At 44.1% G+C, this 14,217-nt stretch overlaps 1 protein-coding gene across 5 annotated transcripts in view; it reads right to left on the minus strand.

The window, feature by feature from the left end:
- CSGALNACT1 (chondroitin sulfate N-acetylgalactosaminyltransferase 1) overlaps positions 1-14,217 on the minus strand; it is a 360,766-nt gene that overhangs the window by 112,741 nt on the left and 233,808 nt on the right. Inside the window, exon 1 of one of the 5 annotated variants that reach the window (XM_017539693.2) lies at positions 4,764-4,953. The exons of the other annotated variants lie outside the window; for them this stretch is intronic. The gene's annotated coding sequence lies outside the window, so the exon portion shown is untranslated. Of the gene's footprint in view, positions 1-4,763; positions 4,954-14,217 lie in introns of those variants that run through there. 5 annotated transcript variants of the gene reach the window in all.

Raw genomic sequence — 14,217 nt, forward strand, 5'->3', positions numbered from 1 at the left:
TTCTATCTAGGATTTTGTCTTTATTCATCCATATAACAAACAGGCATGAGCACCTAATATGTTCAACGCACTGTATAAACATTTACAAGAGATGAAAAGGTAAACCAAGAACACATCCCAGCCTCAGCAAACTTACTACCTTGAAGAAGAACTAACATCCTTTCAAATAATGGTAATTTGAGCTCCAAACAGACAAATACCATTAAAATAGATATAAAGTGTTAATGCCATGTTCCCACCGAGCAAATGTACAGGTGAGGAGTAGGAGATGGGAGGATTTGAAAAGTACAAATATAATACATTTTAAAACGACAAAAAGATTAAGACAAATTTTATAAGTACTCAATATTTGTCAAGATAAGATATGCAAGTAGTTGCAGATACTGTTTGCCATTTCATCTCAGAAGGTAAAACTAAGGCAGGTCAGGTTTTGTTTGGAGCCTAAGACTTAACCCAAACGTGGCCAGAGTATATACTGGGATTTCTGTGACTAGGACAGAAGTTGCTCTTAGTTTCGGTGTAAGCATTTCATTCTGCAGATTTCAGTGAACATGTTGGTTCCAAGAGCTGTGTACTCTGCCAAGATATGCCTACTAACATGCACAAGAAGCTCATAAACCAAGAAAGACTCAAGGACGAGCTCTGCTGATGAAACACCGTCAGGGTCAGCAGCAGGCAGAAAGGACGGTGGCTTCATGGCGAGGCCAGGTCAGGCAGCACTACATGCTACAATTACAGGCCTTGTAAGTGATAAAGGAAACTATTCAAGGAACAGCAATAAATCCTGCAAGACATCTCTACCCCATGTGCAGACACAGCCAAAAGGGTTGATGGTGAAAAAAATCAAGCAGTGTCTATGGGGTCAGGAAGTGGTAGACCAAAGCCCTGATGCGGCAGTGTGAGTCTGTTTCACTTGGGCACATACAATCAGCTCTTTGACAACAAGGGCACAAACTAACTTTCAGTCACTGGATTAGCTGTACCAACAGAACATAAAATGAAGTCCTATCTCTCGGATAAACATGCCATGCTGGATGTGTGTGGAAAGGACTCTTATTCAGTTTTCAAATGCTCTAAAAAATGGATATAAACTCAGCACTGTAAACTTTATTTGAACATATGGCTTCATTTATAATTCCCTCTACCTGAGCCGAATTCCTGTATACAAGGTGTGGTAGCCCGGTTCCAAGATGGCCCTCAATGGTCCCTGGCTCCTGTTATTCATACCACTGTGTGCTTGCTGCCACACTGTACTGGGGGCTTGATGTGTGTGAGTGTATTAGTCTGTTCTCACACTGCTATACAGAACTACCTGAGACTGGGTAATTTATAAAGAAAAGAGGTTTAATTGACTCACAGTTCCAGAGGCTGTACAGGAGGCATGGCTGGCGAGACCTCAGGAAACTTACAATCATGGCACAAGGGAAAGCAAGCATATCTTCACATGGTGGCAGAAGAGAGTGAAGGGGGAGGTGCTTCACACTTTTAAACAACCAGATCTTGTGAGAACTCACTCAGTATCATGAGAGCAGCAAGTGGGAAATCTGCCCCCATGATCCAGTCATCTCTCACCAGGTCCCTCCTCCGATACTGGGGCTTACAATTCAAAATGAGATTTGGGTGAGGACACAGAGCCAGACTGTATCAGTGACCAACAAATATGGCAGAAGAAGTGGTATGGCACTTGTCAGATTAAGTTGTAAAAGGCTGCAGCTTCTGTCTTGGGTGCCCTCTTTCTGAAGCAAGCTGCTGTGTTGTGGGCAGCCCTGTGGAGGGACACATGGATGAGGAACTGAAGCCTTCAGCTGACTGACAGCCAGCAAGGAACTGAGGCAGGCCTACCAGCAGTCCCCCGAGAAAGCTTGAAAGTGGATTCTGCAGCCCCAGTTAAGGCCTGAGATGACTGAAATCAGACAGCTTGATGGCAACCCTGAGCCAAAACTATCCAGCTTAGCTTAGCACTTCGCCCTTCACTCTCTCCTTTCTGCTGCCATGTGAAGATATGCTGGAATCCAAGAATTCTGGATTCCTAAGACCTTGTCAGATAATAAATGTTTGTTACTTTAGGCTAAGTTTTGGGATAATTTGTTACATTCCAATAGATGGTAACTAATTCAGAGGGTCATAGACTCCAGATTTACATAAAAATGCTATTTTTCAACCATACACTATTTTTCATTCTATAAAATGTTTTAATATGCCTTATCTCCTATGATACAATAATTCTGTGACATCAGAAACACATTAGTATAATCACCTCTCAATTTGGGAAAATGAGCCTCAGAGAGGTAATATGATCTGTCTAAAACCATTCAACCTGCAAGCTATAGAACTAGGACTCAAATCCATCTTTGACTTGAAGCCCAATATGCTTTATGCCAAAGCCCTCCAAGATTTTATTCTTGAACAATGGTCATTCATCCAAAAATGGTTTTTGTTTTGTTTTTTTGATTAATGTCAAGGACTTTAGGAAATCTGTCAAGTAAAAATGTAATTATGTTTTAGAGGAACCCTGTTCCCAAACACCAGAGTCAACCATGGAGTGTTGCTTAGAAGTAGCTGACTATTACAGCACAGGGTCCAAGTTAACTGAGAACTGGTGAAGCAAAGAAAGTGTACGTCCCTTCCAGTCACTGTCTTTGCAGCACAACCAATGGCAGCCCAACCCATCAAGCTGCTTAAGCCAGAAGCATGAAAATCATCCCTAACCCTTCCTTCTCCATCATCTGCCATTGACCTATCACCAAGTCAACATGCTTCCTCTTCCAAATCATATCTCAAATCGGTTCTCACGTCTCTGCCTCTACCATCACCCTACTCAAGGCGCCATCACCTCCTGCCCAGACAATGCACTAGACACTGAATATTAGAGGTGGGGAGAGGCAACCAGGACACAGGAGGAGGCCAACAATGTGGGACAAAGGTGACAGCGAAAGTCTTAACACCAAAGGAAAATATCACAAAATGTAATGCAAGACACACGAAGCCACTAAGAGGGCTGAAAAACCCTAAAGCTCCCAGCTCCTATGTCCAGAACATTCTGTTCAGACTTCTCTCTCTACACACACACATACACACACACACACACACACACACACACACACACAATTAGTTTAGGGCTGAGGCACAGTTATGCCATTGCTCAATGACAGAAAAATGTTCTGAGAGATGCTTCATCAGGGAATTCTGCTGTGTAAACATCATGGAGGGTACTTTCACGAATCTAGACGGTAAACCTACCACACGCCTGGGCGATACAGTATAGCCTGTTGCTCCTAGACTACAAACCTGTACAGCATGTGGTTGTAATGTATTCTGCAGTCAACTGTAACAGTATGGTATTTGTGTATCTAAACATATCTAGACAAAGAAAAGGTACAGTAAAAATACAGTATTGTAATTATAGAAGCACCCACATATAATCGGTCCATTGACAAAATGTTATGTATTACACGACTATACTTTCAAAGAAGCCAAAATGACCTGAAAATAAGCATAATAGCTCATAATCTCCCTAAACCACATCAACCCAGAAGTTTCAGACCAGGTTTCTCAGGTGTCATGGCTCTTTCTGGAAGGCAGGTTTCTTTTTTCCATTGAGTCTTTCATTAGAACCTATATATGGGCCAAGTGCTTTATCTTCAAGTACATTCCTGACGGCAACTAACCCAGTTCAGGCAACAAATAAAGTAGATCAGTATTACTGTGTATATGCTAAGATGTGCTTGAGCCAAATCCCAGTGAGAAGACAGGGGTCCCACTGGGGAGTCAACAACCGAATGCCAAGCGCTTGGAGTTGGCTGTGGAAAGGTCTGAAGCCTTCTTTCCTGACCCCCTCCAGCCCTGACACCCAGCTGCTTAGTAAGAGCACTGGCTCAGGTTTCACACACAGAGCAATCTGTGATGGCAGCTGCCTCAGTGGCCCCTGGAGTTTGGCTGCTTTTCCTTCTCTTTCCTCAACACTCAAGATCAGCTGTCTCCAAACTTTAATTAAACATATATAGCACATTCCAGGCAGTCAGTGACTTTTGAACAAAGATGAAATATGTAAATTTATTTATTTAAAAATTAAATACAGGCTGGGCACAGTGGCTCATGCCTGTAATCTCAGCGCTTTGGGAGGGTGAGGCGGACAGATCCCATGAGATTGGGAGTTTGAGACCACCCTGGCCAACAAAGTAAAACGCCATCTCTACTAAAAAAATACAACGAAGAATTAACTGGATAGCTCAGCTACTTGGGAGGCTGAGGAAGGAGAATCACTTGAACTTCGGAGGTAGAGGTTGCAGTGAGCTGAGGTCACTCCACTGCACTCCAGCCTGGGTGACTGAGCGAGACTTCAACTCCAAAAGAAAATAAAAATAAAATATTACATACAAGCTTTACAATATAGTAGTATTATGTATTTATAAAATAATACCCCTAAAATAATGAAGGATAAAATATTTTTAAATAATATTTTCTCACCCTTATGGGCCATCCTGGGCCCCCTCCCCAACCCAAAGACATAGCTCCAGGTTCCATGCAGCTGATCTGACTGCATTACAGGGCTCTTGGGACAGGGCTCTTGCCACAACTGATTCCAGGACCCCACTGCCAGTAGCATGCCTTGATCCCCCATTCCTTCAGGAACCCAGCCTCAGAGTGCCTCTCTTGCCTCTGGACCCCACTGTCTCCATCTCAGGGTACCCAGCACCCGCTGTCAGGCCATGTGATCAAACTGCCAGGATTCCACCCAGAATCTACTTCCCTTCCTTCCTCACCTGGAAGACTTAGGCTCAGCCTTCAAGATGCTCCTTGAGTCTTCACTATGAGGTCCCCCTATCTCCAGGCTCAGAGGGTGTGTTCTCTAGATACCAGCAATGACCCAGCCCAGACAAACAGGCTGGTGGATGACTTCACAGTCAGGAATTCCCTTGTTGGGAGGGACCCTCCATCCCCTCAACTCCTCATTGGTCTTTTAAAAGAATTCTGATTCCATTGTCCCTGCCTTGAAGCAGAAAAAGGGAAACGTGGCAAAAAGAAACTGGCACCTGCTAATCAGAAAGTGAAAGCACACTGATCACAACCACACACCCCAAAACGCCAGGAAATAGAACCAAGGCTCTTCTGCTGTCCTCTTTTGGTTTTTGATTTCGATTTTTAACTTGTTTGCAAACCTTGGGGGAGAAGGCTTAACTGAGAGGGGCTTCTTGTCTATCCAGAGACCTTGTACTCCCATTCCTTGCAACTGCCACCCTTGCTTCAGGAAGACCTAATGGAGGGAGTCAACATGGGTGGTGGCTGTGGGCCCCAGAGGGTGCAGTGAGGGAAGGGCCTTGGATAAGAAGATGTTACTGAAGCCAGGTGCACAGCATAAAGACTCTTTTCCAAAGCTGTAAGATGTCTCAAGCAAACATGTGGTGCTGAGTCAGCTGCCAAACCCTGCAGAAAGGGCTGCTTCCCTGAGTCCTTTGGGGCTCTCGGGGCCAGTTCTCACCCTAAACTGTGAACCCCATGAAACCAGCCTCCCAACACCCTCCCACTGTTCATAATTACAAGCACTTAGTGAGCATTTACTTTGGGGCCAGCCATCCTATGAAGCACTTTACAAATATTATCTCATTTAATCCTCAAAACAGTCCTGTGAACTAAATCTTATTATCCCCACTAAAGAAACAGAAACTGAGGCTTAAAGCAATGAAGTCACTTGCCCCAGGTGCTCAGCTGGCAAGCAGCCCAGCCCAGCTTCAAACCCAGCTCTGATTCTTACCCACCAGGCTACACTGTTCAACCTGCTTCATAATCCTGAACTGCTTGCTGAGACCTGCTCCTCATTCTACACCCAATGTGTCCATTTTTTCTTGTTTCTGAAGTTATAAATCTTATTTATGAGCTTGCCTGGCCCCTCAAATGTGGCATGAAGCACTGCTTCTCTAGTTGTTTTGTGCCCTCATGTAGCTGTGATTTGCATTTACACATCTCTCAACAGCTATGCAAACTCACACTATCCTGATAAATAATCCCCATCCCAGAATGCCCATTGTGAGCCTTGCTCTGTCCCTGCAATTGGGGCCAGGCAGAATATCTTTACAACATTCAAGTGTTTCTAAGCAATTCCACCAAGCCCTCCAGCCGCATGGCCTCCACAGTACAGTCTCTGGGTGGGCTGGAGGAATGTCACCCATTACCCCTTGGGCCTACATGGTAGGAGCCCCCAGGAGGGGATGAGATGCTGGAAGCGGCCACTTTCTAGGGAGCATGGTGAACACAGCAGCCCTGGCAGTCCCAGTGGCCCAGGTGCTGCCTTCACTCCTAGAGCTCCCATTTCCAGCTGGAATCTACAGCCATCCTCATTTCCTGTTTTCCATTCCCTGTTCTAGCCATACCCCACTGCCCACCTGGAGGGGTAGTTGTCGTTTACTTGAGATGCGTCAAACCTGCTATGTGGGTATAAGATGCCAGGAGCTTATACCCACATATGGAGTTTCAGGCATCTCAACTAAAAAGCATCGTGGCTAGTGGAATTTTTTAAGCCACTAAGAAATGTTCTTCTTTGAAAGAAAAAGAGGGCCAGGTGTGGTGGCTTACACCTGTAATCCCAGCACTTTGGGAGGCCAAGGCAGGCAGATCACCTAAGATTGAGAGTTCAAGGCCAGCCTGACCCACATAGAGAAACCCTGTCGTTACTAAAAATACAGAATTAGCTAGGCATGGTTGCACGTGCCTATAGTCCCAGCTACTTGGAAGGCTACGGCAGGAGAATTGCTTGAACATGGGAGGCAGAGGTTGCAGTGAGCAGAGATTGCACAATTGCACTCCAGCCTAGGAAACAAGAGTGAAACTCCATCCCCCACTCCAACACCCCCAACTCCCCCCCCCATCCCCTGCCAAAAAGAAAAGAAAAGAAGAAAAAGAGAACATCTCTAGGTGGGTTAAACTGATGGTGGCATCACTATGGAAGGGTCTTCTGCCAAACACTGTGTATTAGTCTGTTTTCATGCTGCTGATAAAGACATACCTGAGACTGGGTAATTTATAAAGAAAAAGAGGTTTAATAGACTCACAGTTCCACATGGCAGTTCTCACAATCATGGCAGAAGGTAAATGGCAAGTCTCACATGGTGGCAGACAAGAGAGAATGAGAGCCAGGTGAAAAGGATTTCCCTTGCAAAACCTTCAGATCTCCTGAGACTTATTCACTATCAGGAGAACAGTAAAGGGAAGCCACCCCCATGATTCAATTATCTCCCACCATGTCCCTCCCACAACATGTGGGAATTATGGGAGCTACAATTTAAGAAGAGATTTAGGTGGGGATACAGCCAAACCGTATCACACTGGGTTCTCTCTTCTTTCCTCTAGAGTACTATAAAAGTAGATGCCCATGTAATGGCCTTAGGCCACGTGTCAATCTAACATTCTCCTGTGCTGTCAGAAGCCAGCTCTGGCATTGGGGGAGACTCCAAGACAGGGAAGTAAGCACCTGGGGAGATCAGGGTCTGAGGTCACCTCACACAGCTTCCAGAAAAATGCATGAGGTTAATTAACAAAGAGGTAACCTAATTTAAAAATCAGAAAGGCTCCCCAGCCAAGTACCTTCTGATACAGGAGTTAAGAAGAAATCACTTAGGCAGATAGTAATGATATGAGGGTCCCCAGTAAGGCTTTGTTTTTTAATGAAAAGCAGCTCCAAATCATTTTCTAACAAAGAGCAGCCTGTAAAATTGAGCTACAGACCTAGACAATCAAGCCGAGAACCTGCATGGGTGAACACCAGCAGGAACTAAGGACTAGACGTGATCAAGACGGCGGTTCCATCTTCCCTTCTCTTTGTCAGCAACCAGTACCCTCAGGAGCAGACAAAACGGCGCTCATCCATGACTGCAAAACCCATTTGCATAATAAGATTAGGGTAGGGCGACCAGCCTTCTCTGCATACTAAGTAAACATCACTCCTGATCAAACCAATCAGGGAGCCCTATGTAAATCAGAGCCCACGTCCTCAAGTCAGAGTATAAAATCCTGTGCATTCTCTGCCAGTCAGTCCTTTCTCTGCTTCTACACACCTTCCTCTGTACAGAGAGCTGTTTCTCTTTCTCTTCTCTTCTATGAAACCTCTGCTCCTAAACTCCTCGTGTGTGTTTGCATCCTAAATTTTCCAGGCATGCCACGGCCAACCCTACAGGGTTATACCCCAGACAGTTTAGCTGCTTCACTTCTAGCTAAGCTATCAGCGCAGGCCCTTAGCAGACTGCAGGCAGCGGTGCTGAGTGTAGACAACAGCCATAAGTCGGGGTCAGAGGTGTGAATCACCACACTCTGTGCTGGGAAGGCTATGGTGGCTCCAACAGCCAAATAGGCTCAACTTACTCACAACGCTGAAAGAAGAAAAACGCAGCTCTCTCCTTCCTGATAAAATGATCCATGTACATTATGAGCAGATAGGAGAGGGAAAGTAAGGATGAGAAACAATGTTTTCCAAATGCCTTGACCAGGTACAAACCAATGGTTTTAAAACATTCTTTAGACATAGATCTCCCAGAACAAAGCATTATGGAAAGCCCCATTCATTAATAGATATGGGTAAAAGTGTTCACTTTGAGTCCAAGGTAGTGACTCAGTCCTCTCTAGCAGTCCTGTGGGTAGGGGTCTACCACATACTCCATCACTTGCTCTCTCAGTTAAACCTCAAAATAATTTTAGTGGTGAGTTGTTGATTCCCATTCTCTAAGGCTAGGAAACCAGGATTCAGCAGGGCTGGGTGACCTGCCCACACAGCTAGCAGGCCCCCTATCCTGAAGCACCACCACAATGATCTGCTTCCATCAGCCTTACATTACAGAAAGTAGACAGAGCTTCTCAATATATACAGAATTAAACAACACCAGCATAGGGAAGGCGATGCCCACAGCAGGGCAAGAGAGAAAGAACCGGAAAGTTGACAAAACACACAGCAGGGAACCCTGGAAATGGGACAAAACATCGTTTCTAAAGAGAACCACTGGTGCTGATATCTGTCTCATGAAGTGCAGAATCATGATGTGATGTGAAGGTGAGAGTTGGAGGATGCGTGGAACCCTCTTGCTCCTCTCCATCTTAGGCTCCCCTGTGTGAGACAGACACTCTGCTTTGGTGCAAAGAGTGACAACCTAGTAATTAAAGCTCATCTTCTTGGGCACTTGTGGTCATCTAACAGGCTGTAGGCAACTGTATGCTCCCTTCTCCCGGGGTAGCATTCTGGCCTCTCCACCCACAATCCTTGGCACCAGCCAGCATGATGGAGAAGCCTGGTCTGCCCCAGGTATCATGGAAGAACGGAGTTTACGCAGTGGCCTCCCCATCCCACCCCAACCCCCAGCACAGTCCCAAGGAAGGACACCTGGAAACTGCCTACAGTGAAAGGTGCCGGCACCCATGGTGGAGACTACTTGGATGTATTTTGCTGGCATGTTGGAGGTGAGAGGGGTTAAGAATGAAACTGTTACTTTTAGTTAAGACAAAATAAACAGCTTAACTCCTCTCAGCTCTCTTCTTCCTTCCCCACCTACAGAGAAGACATCAGCACACAAATGAGGGGCTTTCTTTTAGAAAGCGGTTACTACAGAACAGGACTACAGGATACATGTATTGTGCAGAATTATTTTAGAAACTCTGTGAAGCTACATCAACTGAGGCTTCTCTCTTTATACCATGTATCTGAATATAAAAGTGGAACCAAAAATGTAGGAAAAATAACTAACGGAAGCCCAGTAACACATAAATACAAGATGCATTGTTATTTTTGGTCAAAGTAAGACCTACAGATAATATGGCTGACAGTATTTTTAAGGCTCTGGCTGCAGCCACCCCAGGCCTATGGGTTCCTTTCCTGGAGTCCCTCACTCCTGGCACCTGCTGCCAATCCTATTTAGTAGTCAGCAATCCCTGCTAGCAGGCTGATTATCATGTTATTAGCTAAGAAACATTTCCAGATATCATGCCTGTAAAGAAATGTATGTGCAGTAGAAATTGTCCTGTTCCTACACACAAATACATGGCCAAGGACAGTTATTTAATCCAAACTTCACAGTTTAACACTGTTGAATATTCCACGAAGATGCTCTCTCTGCATCACTCTTAAAACATTCCATTCTCTTTCAGTAGACTTTCCACTCCTAACTGTGATCCCTTCCCATCTGCATCTTCCTCTTACTTTTCTGATACCTCCTATGAGGTAGGTCCCATTAATGTCATACCCATTTTGCAGACAAGGACATTGAGACGGTGGTATTAACCTGTCCAAATGCCACAGCAGATCTGGGTCTCTAGCCCAGTGCTGTCTGTGCTTTTAATCACAGTCTCTCATGGCTTCTCTATAATCTGCAGAGGTGCTTTAGCAGATGTGTGTTCATCATGAGGGAAAGCACTGAGAGGAGATTAACCTGGAAATGCACAAGACCTATTCAGTGCACTGTGCCTAAATGTAAGGGCCATGAGGGAGGTGTTGGGGAAAGACATCATAGCCAAGGGCGCTCATCTCATGGCAGAAAATTTAAATTGATAGGATGAAATTTCGTCCTACAGGCAATGGCTAACCAGCTGTCTCAGATTTTAAACAGCACACTTGCATGATCAGAATTAAATCTTAGCAAATAAACAGTGCTGAGATGAACTAGAGAAGAAAGACTGGAACCTGGGACACCAGATATGAGGCTATTACAGTGTTCTAAATACAGGCCAGGGAGGCCTTGAACCTAGGCCATAGCACTAAATTGATAGAGGAAGAACACCAATCACGTGAGGAAAAAAAAAAAAAAGCTATCCATCAAGAATAGGGCCCAGGGGGCCATTATGGTGGCTCGTGCCTGTAATCCCAGCACTTTGGGAGGCTGAACTGGGTGGATCACTTAAGGTCAGGAGTTCCAGAGCAGCCTGGCCAACATGGTCAAATCCTGTCTCTACTAAAAACACAAAAATTAGCTGGGCGTGGTGGTGCTTGTAATCCCAACTACTCAGGAGGCTGAGGCAGGAGGATCGCTTGGAACCAGGAGGCGGACTCTGCAGCGAGCCGAGATTACATCATGAGGCTGTCTCCAAAAAAAAAAAAAAAAAAATAGTTCCAGGGTTTAACGTGTACATTTCAGAGCGGTCACTGAGAAAACATATAAGAGAAGATTTACGATAAAAATAAGTTTGGTTTCATGAACTTGGTAACTTCACTCTGCCTGCAGAAATGGCAGTTAAGAGCGGGGGACTTTGGAAACAGAGCTCTTCTTGCATTCTTCAAATTATCTGCACAGGAAAGCACCTGCTCTGCCAATCCCTAAGTCATAGTACGACTTCACATGTCCATTTCTTCTAGCTCTGTAAGGTGCTTCCACATCTCGTATTTCCCTTTCTCCTAGCAGTACAGTTGAGTGGTCAACAGCACAGGCTCTGAGGTTGAGACCATTTAAGCCATGCAGTTGTTTGGTTTCTCCAAGCCTTTGTCTCCCAGACATGGGGAGCACAGAAAGGCCTGTCTTACAGAATCCCCATGACATACTCAGCATGGTGCCTGTAAAAGAGTTAATATAAAATCATCGGGAGCTAAGAAATGTATAAATTCCTGGACACTTGCACTCTCCCAAGACTAAACCAAGAAGAAGTTGAAACCCTGAATAGACCAATAGCAAGGGCTGAAGTTGAAGCAGCAATTAATAGCCTACCAACTAAAAAATAAGCCCAGATCCAGACAAGTTTATAGCCGAATTCTACCAGACGTGCAAAGAGGAGCTGGTACCATTCCTTCTGAAACTATTCCAAACAACACAAAAAGAGGGAATACTCCCCAACTCATTTTTTGAGACCAACATCATCCTAATACCAAAACTGGGCAGAAATGCAACAAAAAAAGAAAACTTCAGGCCAATATCCATGATGAACATTGACGCAAAAATCTTCAGTAAAATACTGGCGAACAGAATGCAACAGCAAATCAAAAAGCTTATTCATCATGATCAAGCAGGCTTCATCCCAGGGATTCAAGGCTAGTTCAACATATGCAAGTCTATAAATGTTATCCATCACATAAACAGAACCAAAGACAAAAAACACATGATTATCTCAATAGATGCAGAGAAGGCCTTTGACAAAATTCAACAGCCCTTTATGCTAAAAAACCCTCAATATACTAGGTATCAATGGAACATATCACAAAATAATAAAAGCTATTTATGACAAACCCGCAGCCAATATCATACTGAATGGGCAAAAACTGGAAGCATTCCCTTTGAAATCTGGCACTAGACAAGAATGCCCTCTCTCACCACTCCTATTCAACATAGTATTAGAAGTTCTAGTCAGAACAATCAGGCGAGAAAGAGAAATAAAGGGTATTCAAATAGGAAAAGAGGAAGTCAAACTGTCTCTATTTGCAGATGAGATGACTGTATATTCAGAAGACCCCATCGTCTCAGCCTGACATCTCCTTAAACTGATAAGCAACTTTAACAAAATCTCAGGATACAAAATCAACGTGAAGAAATCACAAGCATTTCCATACACCAATAACAGACAAACAGCCAAATCAAAAGTGAACTCCCATTCACAACGGCTACAAAGAGAATAAAATACCTAGGAATACAACTAACAAAGGAGGAAAAAGATCTCTTCAAGGAGAACTACAAAGCACATATTGAGGTCAGTTGGTGGGGGCGGGGGGGGACTAGGGGAGGGATAGTGGGGGATGGGGAGGGATAAAGTGGGAATAAATACCAGATATAGGTGATGGGGGTGGATGAAGGCAGCAAACCACCTTGCTATGTATGTACTTATACAACAATCCTGCATGATCTGCACAGGTAACCCGGAACCTAAAGTACAATTAAAAAAAAAAAAAAAGAAAGAAAAACAGTATCAGTGAGAGAAATGTGGCATTAACATCACTTTACTGATGAGAAAACCTAACCACCAAGAAATAAATAGCTGGTGTTTATATACAGGTACAGAGCTGGTAAAAAGCACAGCCAACTGGCATGAAGAACTAAAGACTCCTCATCTCTTCCCTCTAAATTTGTACTTCCCAAATTTTAAATCAAAATAACTCACATTCTTACTTCTCCAGATCCATTTATTTTCAGAAAAGACAACTGTAGTAAATTTGTAAAACTCTAAAATGCCATTTAAACAAAGTGATGCAGATTCCATTAGGGATGCTGTGAGATTTAAAAAGGTAATGTATGTGAAATGCTCAGCCCAGTGTCCTGGCATAGTAGACGAGGACATTAGGTCTGAGGACAATAGATTTCATATGTTTCATAGTTGTGGACATGGGGCTGCAAGCAGGAGGAACATTTTTCTGCACCAAGGAACTTACCAGAAGGACTCTGGATACAACTTGGTGAAGTTCTAACCTGTAAAGTCACCCTTCAAAGGGCAGCAAGTACATTTGGGAGAAATCTCAAAACTTCCTAAGATATTTTTAAATTGCAATTTTCCAGTAGCTCAAAATATGATTAAATACACTAGTGTTCTCATTTCAGCTACTGGTACCAGACATATTCCCAGGACTGAAAAAAAATTTTAAACAATACAAGATTCTTCCCAAAATAAGGCTGCAAGATGTCTCTGGTGAACAGAGTTTCTTGATCCCTTCTTTAGACTGAACACTACTATCCTGACATGTAACAAGGCTCAATTCAAGGCTGCCCAGGAGAGGCATAAAATTCCTCCACCTGAAAGGTAAGCTGGAATATGATCCTTTTTATTACACTCATGTGAAGCTGCAACAACTGTTGAAATTACTATCACTGCATTACAAAAATCTTGAACAAGACCATCAGAGTTCCATCTCACGCAACAGTGACCTACATTGAAGCAAGCACCTGTGCAAGAGGGGCAGGGGCACCACCTTCTCATGCCACACCCACCACATTCTGCAGGAAAGGCGGCATGGGAGATGCTCCTTAAAATCATTATTACATAGTACTATTTTTATATACCTATTTTGAGACAGTGTGTCACTCTGTCATCCATGCTGGAGCACAGGGGCATGATCATGGCTCACTGCAGTTTTTAACTTCAGGGCTCAAGCCATCCACCCACATCAGCGTCCGAAGGAGCAGAGACTACAGATGCACGCCACCATGACCAGCTATTCTTTTTCTTTTGGTAGAGACAGAGTCTTCCAATGTTGTCCAGGTTGGTCTTGGACTCCTGGGCTCCAGCCATCCACCCATCTTGGCCTCCCAAAGTGGTGAGATTACAGGCATGAGC

The sequence above is a fragment of the Cebus imitator genome, unplaced genomic scaffold (genome assembly GCF_001604975.1).
Source record: "Cebus imitator isolate Cc_AM_T3 unplaced genomic scaffold, Cebus_imitator-1.0 Scaffold120, whole genome shotgun sequence".
Lineage (NCBI taxonomy): Eukaryota > Metazoa > Chordata > Mammalia > Primates > Cebidae > Cebus > Cebus imitator.